This window comes from Cupressus sempervirens, chromosome 8 (assembly GCF_028749045.1).
Source record: "Cupressus sempervirens isolate cs-2001-9-10 chromosome 8, ASM2874904v1, whole genome shotgun sequence".
NCBI lineage: Eukaryota > Viridiplantae > Streptophyta > Pinopsida > Cupressales > Cupressaceae > Cupressus > Cupressus sempervirens.
This window is the reverse complement of record NC_143125.1, coordinates 436622937-436641553: the sequence shown is the minus strand read 5'-3', so window position 1 is coordinate 436641553 and position 18617 is coordinate 436622937.

Below are 18617 nucleotides of genomic sequence, written 5' to 3'. Positions count from 1 at the left end.
GATGTCAAAACTAGAGAGGTAGAGAATTCACTTGCCAAAGAGAGGCAGTAATGAAAAAGTGACTTATCAAGAAAAGCTTCCAAGCAACTTACAAAACCAACAACTTGACTCAAGATCTAGGCAAGAAGCCAAATAGTTGAGTAGATAGAAAAAGTGAGATGATAAGTGAGCAACTTTACCAATAAAAGAGTGTAGTCAAGAGATCAAGGTAACCAATTCATCCAAAAAGAAGGTCCTAGTAGGTTGAAATAGACTAAGAAGTTGGAAAAGACCAAGAGAAGCTAGACCAAAGAGCCACTTTAAGAACATTAAAGCACTAGAGACATAGAAAGGAAAAGTCAAATGATGAAATTTTTGGAAATATAGATAGGTAGGATGAGTTAGGTTTTCCATTTATGAAAAAATATATCTCAGGATGAGATGACTGAATGTACTGTTGAAGATTCTACAGTCAGAGATAAAAAATTGTCTGTCTTAGATAGTTTCACTAGCATTGTAGATATTTATTTTGGTATTGTGAAGGCTATCAAGATATTTGACATGTGGTAAGTTAAGGATAGGTATAATAGAGTGTCATTATGATGTACCTATGTGTGTAGATCAGTACAGATAATACATACAAAGGTATAGGTAAAGGAAATATGCACAACATAACATAATACAATAGAAACAAGGGGAGTAAAGTGTTAAGGAATTACTTTGGTCATGAAATAATTACTTATTTAAGCAGGGAGAACATCCTAGATGTTTACCCTAAGTTAGCATAACATGTGATTACTTCAAGCCGACTAGACAAGATTTTTTGTGAAAAAAAATAGTATAAGTAAAGAGTGTTAGATGCAAAGTATGGGATGTGTGATAGATGTGATATATACAAATGTGAAGTCTATAATGAGTATGAAAACTATGTATATGACATGAAAACTTTTATGAGAGTTTTATGATGTGAATTTTGATGTTAGATCAAAATTATGTGAAGTACATTAGTCAACAATAAAGAGGTTTTTGTATCTATATTATTTTGTACAAAGGTACTATATTCTATAATTGCATGTTAGGGAAGTGAGATATTCTTGCATATAGCTATAATTGTATTAACAACTCCTAGTAGGGTTGAAGAAACTCCTAATAGGGTTGAGGCCTTTAATAGGGCCTAGTCCTCTAACAAGGATTGAGAAACTATATGTAATTCATAGTCTCCTAATGGGGTCAATATCCTTAACAAGATTATTTTGATTAGTGCATCATTTTGTGGGTACCATCCCCACTAGAGTTTTCCCTTGGCTAGGGTTTCCCTAGTTAATAATGATGGAAATTCATTTAGTTCTCCCCTTAGGTGCATGATAAGGGCTTAACTACCTCCTGCATACTATAAGTTGAGTGGTTATATCAGACATTAATAGATTGATCTTTTGGTGGAATGAAAAACCCACTCTAACTAGTGGTATTCGAGCTTGGTCATAGGTTTGAATCATTAGAACCTTGGGTAATGCTAAGGGGGATATTGTTGGAAATTTATTCAACACTTCCCTTGGGATTCAAGACAAGGGCTTAACCGCCTCCTATGTACTATAAGTTGAGTGGTTGTATCAGACCTTGATAGATCAATTTTTTGGTGTAACAATAACCCCACTCTAACAAACAAAATATGGTGTTATGAGTTCTCTTCATGTATGGTTTTATTTACTATTCCACATTATTGGTTTACTTTCATATGCATAATACAAAGAAATTAATAATATCTAGTTGTCGAAAAAAGTTTGTAGAATATTGATTCACCACATCTCTTAATATTATCTATTTATGACAATTGGTATCAAAGCCTAGTACTTAGAAGAGGCTTAACAACTTGAGTAAGATCCCTATGGATATGGAACAATTAAAGAGAAATATTGAAGAAGTCCTAGAGAAAATTTATCTTCTTATAGAAGAAAGAGATAACTTGAAAGACATGTATGAAGATGCAAAATATTGCATTGGTAAACTAAAAGATAAGATTTATTACCTAAAATCTATAAAGGAATCAAAAGAGTAGACTAATGATAGTGATGAAGTAGTAACCCTTAAGAAAAAAAATGAGATCTTGAAACATGAGTTGAAAATTATTGAACTTCAGTTAAGTCCAAAGAAGGATGATTGTAAGATTAAACTAGATCTAAAATCTAAGAATGTAGACCTAAGATGATATCTAACTCAAGTAACATCTGAATTAGATTCAATCAGAACAAAACATGCATAATTAGAGAAGTACAATACCATTGTGAAAGAAGAGTTAACTTAGGCTAAGTGATAGTTAGAGAAGCTTTATTCCAATAGTGAGAAAATTGATGAACAACTATTTTTCTAGAGATCTTTTTACAGTAAGAAAAGTCTTGGATATCTTATTGGAGGAAAATAAACCAAGAAAATTGAAGTTAGGAAGGAACCTAATCTAGTTGTTGAAACCTCTAAGCAAAAAGAAGTTGACCAGAATAGGATTGAACCAAGCATAAGTACTAAAGTATCTAAATAAGTTGAGCAAGTTAATCTATCTAAGAAACATATTGAACCAGAAAAATAGAACAAGTTGAACCACCTATGGAAGTGAGATATGAATCTAGAGGTAAATGTTTTATATGTAATGAAGTTATTGTGCAGGTAAGTCTTGTAAACCTATCACTAATTTCTATTTTTATATTTGTTATGGTTTTTGACATAAAGCGTTAGATTGTAAGAAACCTAAATTTGAGAGTAATAATAGAAATAGTACAATGTTCAGGGATACTAACCCTATAGGTAATGAAAGAAGGAGATGCAGATCCAATGATGAAGAAAGATCTAACGAAGTAAGGAACCAGATTGTATGTTACAAATGTAACAACCTTGTACACATTGCAAGGAATTATAGAGCACCATTTAATTAGAATGGAACCAATTAGAGAAGTAATGCACCTATATGTCAATTATGTAATAACTTTGGATACATAGAAAGATTTTGCAAAATGGATAGAAGAAACTTCAACATGAACCTAACTATAGAAGGAACAATAATGTAAATGATAGAAGAAAAGATAATGGTAGCACTAAAAATTAGAAAGAAGAATTTAAAGAACATATTGAATAATTCAAGGAAGTATTTGTGAGAGAAAATGATTCAAAAAGTTCACATACAATTTCAAAAGGATTTTTTTTTTATGTACTTAATGAGAGATTGGAATCATAGATTGTGTGTGAATCATCTTATTTTAATTAAATACCTTTTATTAGAGACAAAGTATTAGTAAGATGGAATAGAAGTTCGAAGTTAAGTTGAGAATTGTGAAGTTGACACAAGGTAGTAAAGACTATAAGGAATTTCTGGTTAAGAGCACAAGTCATTTGGTAATCAAATGAAGGAGAATGAAGTTAAATGAGTTTACTAGTTAAAAGAGTAACAATTTCATGAATTTTGGTAGATGCACAATTAATGTGGAGTTTGATTTGAAAGATTTATGGATGCAAACAATATTTTATGTATCATTCAATTGCATGAAGAGCTAAGGAGAATTTCAAAGTGATTTGACAACAAGTAAAAGTAAATTTGAAGTGTTCAGAGTGTGAAGTAGAAAAAGCCCGAGTTTTATGAAGTCCAAGTATTTTACAAAGTTTCTAAAGTATTTGAATTAGCTAAAAAGGAGAATCCTATTTTAAGTGATGTTAGCGAGGGGATGAGATATGTGTTTAAGAAGCACCTATTCATATCTCAAGTTGATGATCACTTAGGAACATTTTTGCAAGTTCCAGAGAATTTTCTTCACATTAAGGATATCGGGTTATACATTCACTGTAAATTTGAGTGCATTGGAGACAATGAAATTCATAAATACCTAGACCTAGTGTGCCAAGGAAACTTGTTGTTGAAACAAGAGTTCACACACCTAAAGGAAATGAACATTGTGAACCATATATTTTATATGGACTTTTGCAATCATGAATGGAGAAGAATTATTTTGAGCCACATTGATAAAGGAATATTTTGGGTTGGATATTTTTCTATCATAATTGAAAATGATATGATACATAATTTAATTGGTTTATGCAATGATGGAAGAAACCCAGTTAATGAAAAGAATGTAAAGAAGATGGTGGAGACCAATCTGAAGACCAAATTAGATGGTAGGAACATGAGGATTGACATTGTAAATTAGATAGATGTGAGAGTGATCATAAATATCATTGGCTACAAGATGAATCATAGTTCAAGATTGAAATAAGTACCTACTAGTTTACTACATGAAACTTACATGATGATATATGAAAAAGAAAAGAAAAATATGTGTGATATTCTAAGGCATCAATTGCTAGACAACATAGAGAAACTCGAAGAAAAGAAGTTTTATTTTCAAGTTTGAGTCATTAATGATACGCATATTCTTCCAAGTGATTATTCAATTCCTTGGTATGCCTGATAGGGAATGGGACAACAAGAATTAGTGCACCATGATCTTTGTTACTTATCATTACATAAGATAGACCAAGGAAAAGATTGTTAAAGATATCAACAAAATGATGAAAGGTTTTCAAACTCTGATGAAGTAGAGATATAGGATACCACCCTCTTAGTTGGAGAAGTATAAGGAAGAAATATGTTTCATGGTTGAAATAGATGTAACATGCATGGAATTAGTTGTGCTAAGAGTTAAGTTCATAGACCCTACGGGCTATGAGTCAAGTGAATAAATAATTCAAGGGTATGAAAAGATCATAATTTAGTATGAAGAGGATAAGGATACTCCTAGATGGGGAACTTGATCAAAAAAATTAGAGAAGTAGAGAGCAAGCTTTATATTAAGGAAATAAAGAATAATGTTGAGAAGAAAATTGAGTCAATTCTCAAAGAATTAGAGATGACAAGAGAAGAATTCAATGAGATAAAAGGTATACCTTAGAGATGAAGGCTAGTGGTCAAAATGAGGTATTGAAAGCTACTCCTATTTACATAAAAGGATCTTTAGAGGGAGTAATAGTAGTAGGATGTACCTTGCAGATACCTACTATTCACTATGCCATACTAGCCCAAGTACAACCCACTTTTGTACAACCTTTAAAGAATGTTGATAAAGAGAAGGTACATATAGTAGAAGGAAAATCATTTACTCCTCTAGCCAAAACAAAATTAGAAAGACTTACCAAGGTGAAACAAGAGGCTAAGTCACCTAGTAAGATAAGGACCAAGCAATTGTCAAGTGGCTATGGAAACAGAAGAAAGACATTGCAAATGGTTGAATCAGATGAGTTTGATGAATCTAAAGACGAAGAGGATAGATCTATAGAATTGGTAGTTGGTAAAGCAAGGACATCTGCTAGAAATAATCCTTGGAAACTAAAGGTAGCAAACTTGAATATGAAAATCATTAATGACAATAATTTCATTCAATTAAATAAATTTTATAGCATGTATAGCAATATGGATAGAGTTCAATTAGATAATACAATAGTAAGGAATATGATTTTGAGGGATAAAATATTTGAAGATGTTTAAAGACATATACTATAGGACCTATACAATATGCTGATAAATAAGAGAAGAAGAGTCATTGGTGAAGATAATAAAATAATAGAAAATATGATCAAGAAGCTTTGAAAAGTCAATAGTGATGAAGACTTGAAAGATATAATAAAGGGAATGGAGCCCTTATTGAGAAATAAAAGAAGAGTCATCCTTTTTATGGGAGGAAATTATGAAGAGGTAAATAAGGAGGCAAAAGAGGCCATTATCGAGTACATGACTTCTATACCCAATGAAGTGAGTGAGAAGATCCATATGTTTATTGAAAAGAGTACTCTTGCAACAATAGTAGTGGAAGCTAAGGACACTAAATGGCAGATCTCTCTTCACATATCTCCATTGGAACATATACTATGCAAGTTGCCACTAGAAGTGTGAAAATTAACATCACAAAAGATCCTTTTAAGGATCTTGAGCTAAACATTGTTGGAAATATCATTGACTACTCCATCTTAGGCAAGGAGGAGGAGAAGAGAAAGAATGAATCAAGAAAAGTAAATAAGAGAAAATAAAATGAAAAGAGAGAAGAAGAAAGGAAGAAGAAGCAAAGAGTAAAAGATGAAAATAAATGTGATTCAAGTTTTTAATGTTGAATTTGTAGACACCTAAATCTAATTACATCTCTAAGTAATCATATTTAGTCATCTCCTAAGACATTATTGATTAAATATTTATTGTTTAATTAATTAATCGTCATCCCCTAGTTAATTAATTAATTGAATTAACTATAGTCCAATTGACAAAATCAAATGATAACCCAAAATGAATTTATCAATTAAATCCCAATTCCTCTATTAAATTTAATAAATCATCAAATCTATTCAATTTAATTCCATACTCTCATTTTCTTGAATAAAATATTTAATAAAATATCTGAAATCCTAAAAACTTTTTCTAAACCCTATCTTAACCCCTAATCCAACCCATTTGGCCATACTAATCTCACTTAGCCTCCTAACTAACCCATCCCATCAAAGCTAAATCACTTACCCCCTAATATCCCTTCTAAGCTAATCATAAACCCCCTTCTAATCATGTGCACAACCATAAACATGGGTTAAGACTTGCTAACCCAAACCAAAGTCAACAAATATCTTCTCCCCTCACCCTCCAACATTTATGACTATTACACCTCTCCCATCCTCACTCATGACTTTTACGTCCCTCTTACATACTCAACCACCCTCATCAAGCCTTTCACCAACCCATTTCCTATCCTCTCACATACATTCTCTTTGTGACACTTGTCACCTCCCCATTGGTGTTAAACAAGCACAATCCTTGTGCTCCCTTTTGAGTGCATCCTAACCCTCCCTCACCATCTCATCATCTTGAAATCTTGACCCTCCATTCCTCCAACCCTTGGCCTATAAATTGAACCTCCTCCCTTCACAAAATCATCCACCTTCCATAAAAATTTATAATTCTATTTTGAGAGCTCATAAACTACCAAAATACTATTATAATGTTTGAATCACTCCATGAATCCATTGTTGAAACCTTGCTTCATTCACTCTATCGATCCATCTAAAGCTTGAGCATATCTTGTGAGCATACACATCTTAAATCATGGACAAATCTATTTCATCTTGTGTTATACCATTAGGAGTCTACCATTCTTGGTTTGCTTCTTTTTGTGGTGATAACAATTAGTCCTATCTTAAGTGTTTGCTTATTTGGTTTTGTTAATGCTTCCATTTGATAGCTAGTATTCATATAACAACACTAAAACTAGGTGATACATTTTGGCACACCTAGTGGGACCCCACATTTGGGTCAATCTAATCAATTTTTGGGTTTTTTGTGTTAACTAACCAAAGTAATCTTGTTTGCTTGTGTGTTTTTATGATAAGTTTTTTGATTTTGTTGCAGGTATGCAGGTCATCCTTTGAAAATCGTGCTCCCGGTAGTCTAATCATTCTTCATTTTTGAACACTTAAAAACCAACTAGTTTTGCGATCTCATGACCATGGGAACATGATCTCACCACCATGGGAACATGGCTATTCACTGGTAGGAATGTGAACCCATGACTGTGAGTTCATAGTTCATCCCTAATCCATTGCTGCCATGTGTTACATAACAGTCCTGCATCCTCGCTAGTTCTTCTTCTCCGAGAATTCTTGAACTACCTACGAGATCACCAAAATTTTCCTATAGGAATGTGACTATTGACTACTCAAAATTTTAACCCCATTACTATCATTGACCTCTCAATCCCATTGAAGTATTTTGCTTGTGGGAATGCTTAGAAATCAACCTGCGAGATCGCTTGCTCATGGGATTGCTTTGTTCTTTTTAACCCATGGCCTAAATTTTCTTAGTTTTCACCATTTTTTGTCCCATGTTCTTGCAAACCTTTCTTGCATTCCCATGCCCATGGGATAACTGCCTTAACCTGTGGGTTCACATTGTTAGTGGATTTGCTCAAAATTTTGACAGTTTTTCGTGTAGATTTTTATTCTAACATTTTTTTCGTAGGTTTTATCATCACAATCATCTTGTGAATGGCTTAGAATTGAACAAATCTTGCTTTTTATCTTTCATGGAATGAATGACTAAAGATCAAAATTAACCATTGTGATGAACACTTCATTTTAAGGCATTAAAGAACATTATGTGCAAAAACTTCAAATTTGGGGCTTAAAATAAACTTCATAAAATCTTGAATGCCCTAAAGGTTAAAACACTCTTATTCCCTCCTCTTTGAAGCTTTGGCACATGATTTCCCTTTTGTTGACTCGATTTACTTTTGTTGATGATGTAGTGAAGTTGGAACGAATCTTGTATGTTAAATACACGTGTTTTCAAAAATTATAGAATAGAGCATTACAGTGTCCAAATAGTAATGAACCCCATGTCTTGTGTATTTTGAGATTGTGCATTTTCATGCACCTTAGACTTCTCTATTTTCATGCAAAGTAAGACCTTTTAAATACATGATGCATGTGCCAAAATTTGTTAGCAAAATCATCCACAACAACTTAGGAGTTCATCTAGCGAGTTCATCCACATCTAGGAAGTGCATCCCCTTTGGTGAGAAACTCAAACTGGTAAAAATTCAGGCCAGTATATACATGAGAGGAAAGGTAAAATTTTTTGCTCTATCTCTTAAGTTTAGGCAGCATGTTTTTGGGGGTAGCCTGAGGTGGGAAAACTTCCCAACAATTTTAGCATGTCTAGAATAGATTCTTAAGTGGATCATAGCTAGTAACAACCATTTAAGAGACCCCATAGACCCATTTACAACTCTCTTAGTCAAACGTATCTTGCTTGTATCCATGGTATGTTCATTCATGGTGCAGGGGAAATAGCATCCCCCAAGATTACTCACCATTGTGCTCCCCTGGTAGAGCCATAAGGCCACTTGGGTTTCATCTCTAAGGGTCATTGTTCCTGTAGAAGGGGAACTTCTATTTGTCATGCCTTGAAGATTCTCTGATGTGTATCCTTTTTCTATAGAATCTTGTATTGAATCACCTCTTCGATTAGAGGGAATATTGCACTAGAATAAGGAGACATCAAGTTATGGGCCGTTGAATAGCATATTGCAATAAAAAATATAACCTTAGGGATAATGTGTGTGTTTGAACTATCTTACTTGTGCCCAAGACCTATGGAAAACATTTGTTGAACATACATGATTTAGTGGTTAGTATCAAAATCCTTTTGCTAAAGAGATCAACTATTTGTATTTCTCAAAGTTGCTTGATCCTTTGAGAATTTTTTTGCTCATTCGCCCTCATATCAGAAAAGAGAAGTTTTACCTTTGTTATCTCAAACAACAGTTGTTAGCAAGTCCATTCTCAACAACTGCTTGTTTCGTTGGTTCAATCTATCCATTTTTCTCAAAAATTATACTTGTTCTTTCAAAACACACCAAAAATCACTAAGCAGATCCTAGTTACAAATCATTTTTTGGTCCAAAGTCTTGCTCTTTTTCAAAAATACTTTGCCATCTACCTTACTTGACTGAAAAGATAACATTTTATCTTCGAAAGACCTCACCTTCCCATATAAAAAATTGGTTGTTAGCAAGCCCACTCGCAACAACATCTTTTCATCTTGGCTTACCTTTTACCCATACTTGTTACCTAGAAATCCCTAAACATACCCCACAAAGTCTAGTTACCCACAAACCCTTTGTTCCAATATCTAATAGTTGCTCTTTTTAAAATACCTTTTTCTATCAACCTACTTGACTAAAAATGTCACATATTATCCTTGCCTAGAAGATAGTTAGCCAAATTAATCTTGAAGTCCATAGCCTACTATTTCTCAATTGATTTATGTTCCAACCCAAGGTCTAAAAGGTATACTTAGCATAGTCACTACCTCCAAAACCTCACAGTTGTGATCAAAATCCTTTGGAAATATCTCATGTTAGGCCATCCTAAGACTAAGTTAAAAAAGGCCAAGCTTCCTCAGTTTATAAGGAAATTGAAGTAGAGCATAAGAAGCACATCCCCAACTCGAGGATTGCCAAATTGGATGAAATTAAGAAAGACCAAGTAGAGGTAGCATTGCAAACCGAATGCGACTACAAAATTCAAAACCTAACCTTTCGACATGGTGTTAATATGAGCCTTATCAATAACTCCACTATTACTCATTCTGATTAGGTCCCCCATTTTTCCACATACACTTGCACACTTATAGGTTTGGTCTATCATCTAGAAATCACACTATCCCACACAAGCATTTGAAGTTAGACCATCTCCTCTCATCTTAGGTTGTTGAAAAAGAATCCTCCACATGAATTATTAAAATCTTAGCATTATTCCCTCACTCACTTTGAAACCTTTAGCAGTGTATATTTCATCATCCTAGGTATCCTCAAAACACAACATTTGCTAGAAATAGGTTGTCATTTGTGTCCCACATCACCTTGAGCCAAAGGTTAAGGCCACACATTTCACATCACCATCACATTTCCACACTCATACTTTTAAGAGAAAACACAACTTCCTACATTTAGCGTCATATCATATAGACCCCTCAAGTATCATATATCTAGCATCATCCCTTGTCGCATTGCCATCTTTAGGAAGACATCCTTTCATGCCACCTACCACATGCTTTGGTAGGAACACACAAAAAAAGAACAATATGGATCCTAGTCATAGTGTCAACACATCTCAAGCTCAGTCGTATCCCATAGTGTCCATGACACCATAAGATCCACTACCAAAAATCCCAGAGGAGTGAGGTTCATCCATAGATATTGAGGCTTTCATGAACCAACCTAGTCACGCTACCATTGTAAATGCCATCATAGATTGAAACAAAGAAACCATTACGAAAAATTTCTTGAGAGATAATGTTGGTGTCTTTGAGTTTTGGCATCCACCACCTATCAACATTATAGATCCTACTCACCCTTTCTTTGGATGCAGACAACCACCTCAGGTAGAACCAGTAGACCCAAATATACCCTCGACCCAGTTGCCTATTCCCATTTTGCAAAACACCCATTGCACTCTCACTCAACCCTTAGTGCATATTACATCCCAACCAACCCCAAGTGTACCATCTACATCTACTTCCACCACTCATTTTTTTGCTCCATAAAATCCTCCATTTGCATCCAACAACACTAACCTTTTGCATCCACCCCACATCACATCTAGTCCATTTACTACTCAAATACTGCCACTAGGGTCCAATAATTCATCTTCCATCCCACCAAACATCACTATCAACCCCTTTGTAGCTAACCAAAGCTCTTTAGCCACATTTCCTTTAGGGCCTTGGAATGTTTCTATGACATAGGGCCCCATCACCAGTATTCCCTCTAGCACTACAACCATGTTTGCACCTTCTATACTTTCATGCTCCACTTTACATAGTTATTCACTGCCACCCCTTACCAACTATTTCTCCATGTTACCTTTAGGCAATAGCTAAACCTCCCTACCATTATAGTTCCCTTTGATGAATACTCTATCGCAAATAAATTACCTTGTGCCTATTCATAATCAGTCATACTCTCAAGCAGGTGCGCAACCCACATATATTGGACATGGTATGTATTCCCAAAGCATGGCATAGACATTATCCACATTACCACCATTTTAGCCATAGTCTTCATGCCAATAGTATGCTCAAGTACCCACACAAAAATACCTCATATTTACCTTCCACACCAAACAAATTCTCAGCAAATGCAATAGTATGCCCAAAACACATTCCAGTAACCCATGGCATCCACCCCACTAATCATACAACCTATTTTTTCACAGACACCATATGGCCATCAAGGTTCACCATATCATAGTTTGAATTTTGGTATGTATCCTGCACTGGGGGCACCTGGATTGGGGGCACTCACTCCCCCACCTATAAAATCTGAATGGAAGAGATGAAAAATGCTCTCAAAGCCCTCAAGGATGGGACAGACACCAAAAACTTCAAGTTTGAGAATGATTTCCCATACCCTTTTGATAGGACTATCATGATAACACCATTTGCTAAACATTTTGAGATCCCCAAGTTTGAAAAATTTAGGGGGAAAAGTGATCCAATCACACATGTTAAGGAATTCTATATGCATTTTTAGGAGGTAGCTTATAATGATGTGTTTCTCATGCATCTCTTTCCCAAAAGCCTAGTAGGACCAGCATTGGAATGGTTCTGTCGTATCCCTCAGGGCACTATCAAAACTTTTGCAAAAATTTTTGAGGCCTTTGTTGCTCATTATACCAATCTTGTTGAAATTGAACTATCTATAGTAGACCTAGTCCACACTAAAAAAAAAGGGGGAGAAAGTCTTGTAGATTACTTGCAATGTTGGCAGATCCTCACAACAAGGATTTCCAGTACCATCCCTGAGCATCATCTTGTCAAGATGTTCATAAACAACAAACACCCTATCCTCACTCATTATATGGTTATGAACTATTTGCAAATGTACAAGGACATCAAAGAAAAAGGGATGGGCCTTGAGCAAGGCCTCATTAATGATGGTGTCATTAGATTGTACAAATAAAAAACCCAAGATTGAGGTCCAAGCAATGAAAAAAAAATGATATTGGAAAAAAAACAAAAACACAATGATAGATGGTTCTGTTGACACCTAACAAGTTCATATTTTTGGGGTGGCTACCAATGTTCCCACCACATTTTTCCAGCAACAACCTTATCAACAATAACCCCCTGTGTATCACCAACCACCCATGCAAACTCATCAACAAGTACCCATGCATCATAATCAAACTAATGCTATCACACTATTGGCAGGTAGTAAATCTCATGTTTAGAGGCAACAACACACATACGCCCCATTGGGGGAGCCTCTTGATGAAATCTTTGAAATTTTGGCTAAAGATAACCTTGTTCAGTATCCACAAATGCAACCCTTGGAGCCTAATTAGTCTACAACATCCTGGTACAAAGATAACGAATATTGTAAATTCCATCGTGTCAAAGGACACACTACCCTTAAATGCATGTAGCTTAAGGATTATGAATAGGTCCTCATTAATCGGAAGAAGATCATAGTGGGGGCACAACCTTTACCTAATGCAGGATTAATGATGTATCAAAATGTTTTCCCTCCTCATAACATGAACCTAAGAAAGGCACCTGCAAAACCTCCTATCATCAAACCTAACAATGCTTTGGGTAAACAAGGTGACAACCGAGATATGTCTTAGAATTATACCTCAGCATACTTAGACTATGTTAGCTTAATTGGTTTCATATCAAAGGTTGAGTCATCTGTCAATGTCATAAATATCAAGGGACTAAACACTCAATGTGTAGTTGCTACCCACTGAACACAACTCAATATAGCTAGTCTACCTATATCTACACAAATTAGACCACCATCAGCACAACCACCTCCATCTTGAGCATCTTTATTAGAGTCACCTTCATTAGGGCCATATAATAACATCTTGGAACACCTTGGAAACATGATGGCCCAGATCTCCATCCTAGATCTATTATGGACAAGCCCACTTTATCAAGAGATCCTTGACAATACTCTACATGAGTCACATATCCCCTCAGACATAAATGGCATTGAGTTTCACAACTTGGTTGGTCATCTTTCAACCTCATGTACCTTATCCTTCAAAACCATAGATATCCAAGTAGTTGAACCTGATCACATCCTCTCACTTTGCATAGCTATCATGGTTTTTGACTTATTAGTTAAACATGTCATAATAGATAATGGATCGGCTCTAAACCTATGTACTCTAAATTTCATCAAACAAGTAGGATATACTAAAGTAGATATCATCAATGAAGTGATCACCATCAAGGCATATGATAATTTGGAGCACACTATTGAAGGAACCATCTTGCTCCCTATCAGAGTTGGCCTAGCCACTCAAGAAACACTCTGCCATGTAGTTGTTCTTAACCTTCCATATAACATCCTCCTTAGTCACCCATGGATTCATGCCATGAAGGCCATTCCATCCAAATATCATCAATGCATCAAATTTACATATAATGGCACTAAGATAACCATCCATGTAGATCTTGAACCCTTTGCTTATTACTATGTAGTTGAAGCTTCATACACCAATCATTGTCTTGGGATCAAAGTTGGCACCACTATGGCCAGTTCCTCTAGCACCTACCATGATCCAGACACCATTTTAGCCTCCACTCTTTCCATGGTTAAGATCAACTACCAAGGTTGTGGTGAGTATAGTCTCATAGATGCTTTTGCTATTAGCACTCTACCACTTGATCCACATACTCAAGGATGCCTGACACATCAAGGGCCTATACTGAAAACCACCTCTCGACTCTAGTAGCTGTACCCTACAAAATTTATCACAAAAAGTATCCTTGATGGAGTAGAAAACACACCAGACATTTACACATGGCTATACAAAGAGCCACCTCCTATAAGTGAAGCACTTTTTAATCACTTTAAATAGAAATATCCCTAGTCACATCGCTTGGCCATGAAGCAATGGGATTATCAAGGAGGTGGTTTAGATCCCTAGGAATTAGGTATGAGATAGCCTATAGAAGCACACTAAGGATAGAAAACCAAAGGGTTTGGCTATAGACTCCTTGCAACTTATAATGGAAGGCCACGCCTTTACAAACATCCAAAACACTCTCATTGAGGTTGAAGACATCCTTGAGGAAGTTGAAAAGAAAGCTTATGACAATATTTTCCTTGATGAAATAATCCTTGGAGCCTCTATGCTCTACCAACTATCCTTGAATCTCATAGACCTCCCCCTCGCTCACCCTAAACTCATAGATTGGGACCAACCAAGTGTCATTCATGTTGATGAGTTCTCTATCAAGCACACACTCCTTGAATTCATGGGGGCAGAAACACCACATAAACAACTACCACCACCATCGGCATATGTCTACAAGCTGGATCCAGCAAGTTACTTTAGGGAGGAGGAAATCGCTAGTCACAAAAATGAAATTCAAAAAGAAACAAAAAAGAAAAAAGATCAAAGAAAAACATCCCATGGTGAAAACTCCTCTGGAGCACCATTGGGTGACTCAAAAAATGAAACAAAAATAAAGGACATATTTGATGGTGAAAACCTCTCAAAGGCACCTAAAGATGGAGATTTAATACTTTCCCCACAAGAGCATCGACCTCCTATATCTTTAGTTTTGACAGAAGAAACTTAGCCTGTAAATATCAATTTGATAGAGACACCACATATCATATACATTGCAACTTCTCTACCACACAAGTAGGCAGATCTTCTCATTGAGGTCCTTCATGAGACTGTGGGTCATTTTGCATGGTCATATCAAGACATGCTCAGGTTGGACCCCGAACTAGTAGTAGACCATCTGGCAGTGGATCTAGGGGCCAAGCCAGTCAAGCAGAAACTTCAAAAAATGCACCCCAAGGTGGCTTTATTAGTCAAAAAGGAGCTAGAAAAGTTGCTAGAGGCCAAAATCATTTGACCAATCAATTATTTTGAATGGATTTCTAACATGGTACCTTTTACCAAGCCTTCTAGTGATATTAGAATCTGCATCAATTTCAAGGATCTCAATAAAGCTTGTCCAAAAGATGACTTTCTATGACCAAATATTGACATGATTGTGGATCTCACTATAGGTCATGAACTCTTGTCACTAATGGATGGTTTCTCTAAGTATAATCAGATTCATATTACAAAGGAAGATTAGCATAAAATGGCATTCACTACACCTTGAGACACATTCTACTACAACATGATGCCATTTGAGTTGAAGAATGCTAGGGAAACCTTTCAGCGCACAATGACAATTATCTTCCATGACCTAATCCATAAGATCTTGAGGATTACATGGACGATATCTTGGTCAAGTCACTCAAAGCCCTGGATCACTTATCTCACCTTGAGGAAGTGTTTAATTGACTTGCAAAATATTGGCTCATGTTAAATCCAAAGAAATGTGTCTTCGACATTACTTTAGGAAAGCTCCTAGGCTTTATTTTGTCATAGCGTGGTATTGAGATTGACCCTAAAAAAGTGAAAGAGATCATGGATATGGATCCTCCTAAGACACTCAGGCACCTTCATTCTTTGCAAGGAAAACTCCAATTAGTTTGACAGTTCATTTCTTAGCTTGCTGATAAGTGTCAACCTTTCACTCACCTGCTTAAGAAAGATCAAAATTTTAGATGGGACCTATCTTGCCAGTGCAACTTTGAGCTCATCAAGAAACAATTAGCTAATCCCCCTATTTTGGTCCCTCAAGTTGTAGGGCACTCGCTCATATTGTACATCACAACTACTCCCACATCATTAGGTGCTCTTCTAGCACAACTTGATGATGCAAGAAAGGAAAGAGCTATTTATTACAATAGTTAAACATTAGTGGGCTATGAGCTCAACCACATGCCAATGGAGAAGGCATGCTTAGTAGTGGTATTTTCCACCTAGAAGTTATGTCATTACATGTTGAGTCATACTATGCAACTGATATCAAAGATTGATCCATTGAAATATATGCTCTCTCACAGAATACTCACCAAATGCTCGACAAAATGGGTTATGCTTCTCAATGAGTTTGACATCCAATATATTGATAGAAAGGCCATCAAAGGCCAGGCTATTACAAATCACTTGGCTGATGCACCCTTAGTTGTAGATCACCCACTCATCATAGAATTTCTAGATGAATACCTTTGTTTGATATAAGAACCATCCTAGAAGCTATATTTTGATGGATCCTATACATCTCATGGCTTCGGTGTGGGCATACTCTTGGTTACACCTCAAGGTGATTATATTCCTAAATCTTTCAAGCTACAATTTTAGTGTACCAATAACATTATAGAGTATGAGGCCCTTGTTGCGGGACTCAAAATTGCCATTGAATGGAATATCATGGAGCTACAGATCTATGGTGATTCTTAGCTTATTATCAAACAAGCCTTGAATGAATATCAGACCAAGGATGAAAAGCTAGTACCTTACAAAGATTTGGTTGATTAATTAAAGGATAATTTTACTTAGATCCAGTTCATATAGGTACCTAGACTCTAGAATAAGGGAGCTGATGTCATGGCTACTATTGGTTCTATCTTGGAAATGCCATGCGAAGCTATGCAATAAGAATTCTTGGTTGAGCAGCTGCATGAACTCGCATATGAGAATTATGAATCAACATGGGTCTATATCTTGGTTGGTCCCCTAATCTCCATGGTACCATGAAATTCATGCTTACCTACTAAATGGTATCATATCTCCTCACCTCACACAAACCCAATGCCAAAACCTTATTTTCAGAGCTCCCTATTACACTATCATTACCCAAACCCTATATCATCATGGTTATCATGATAATCTCTTGATGTTTAGATCAAAATGAGGCTGTAATGGCTCTCAAAGAGGTACATGCTAGATACTATTGGCCTACTCTAGTACATGATGCATGTGAGTTTAAGAAATGATGTTTACCTTGTCAACAATGTGCTAGTCTAATCTGAGCTCCAACTCAGGACTTGCAAGCCATTGCACCACCATGGCCTTCTACTTGCTGGGGGTTTGATCTTGTCAGTATTATTGCACCACTTTCTTTAGAAGGGCATAAATGGATAATCACCACCACTAATTATTTCACTAAGTGGGTCGAAGCAGTTCCCCTTGTCACTACTACAGGCGTTCAAGTATCCAAGTTTATCCTATATCATATCATATGTCACTTTGGCATCCCAGCTACCATTTTCATTGACCATGGGGGTAATTTTGAAAACCTAAATATGGAGGAATTGTGCACTTCCCTTCACATCCATCACCACTTTTCTAGCCCATATTTCCCAGAAGGTAATGGTCAGGTAGAGGCAACTAATAAAACCCTACTTAGAATTCTCAAGAAAGTTGTCAATGACTCTGGCCGTGATTGGCATTTGCAAATCAATCCCACCCTATGGGCATACTATACTTCATTTTGTACAACCATTAGCACAACTCCATACTCCTTGGTCTATGGTGTTGAAGTAGTCCTACCTATTGAGGTTGAACTCCCATCTCTCCACATCTCTCTACGAGGTTAGATATTTGATGAAGAGTATAGAGTGGCTCGACTTACTCAACTTGATCTACTTGATGAGAAAAGGAAATAGGCTTACGACCATCTCATGGTCTATCAAAGTTTTCTCAAGTGAAATTTCAATAGGAAAGTCCATCCGTGTAGTTTTTAGGAAGGTGACATGGTCCTAAATGAGAATATGAAGGTTTAGGCTAATAGAGAAAAGAAAGGCAAGTTTGAGCCCACATGGCTTGTTCACTATGTAGTCACAACATCTTTTGGCTTAGGAGCCTATTAGCTATCTACCCTTGAAGGTGAAGTCCTAAATGATCCTACCAATATTATTCACCTCAAGAAATTCTATACTTGAGGGCAAAATTTGAAAATCAAAAATAGGAAAAGAAAAATAAGATTCCAATGGTGAAAACTTGGCAATTCAAGCACCTTGGATAGGTCCTTGGTGAAAACCTAGAAAATAGGTGGCAGGTGTACTATAGATTTTTCATTATCTATCATTCAGATTGTAAACACATTTTTTTTTCATTGTCAGTTCATCATTAGATTAGGATTCATCATTTTTATTGTCAATTCATCCTGAGATTCTCATTCATCATTAGCA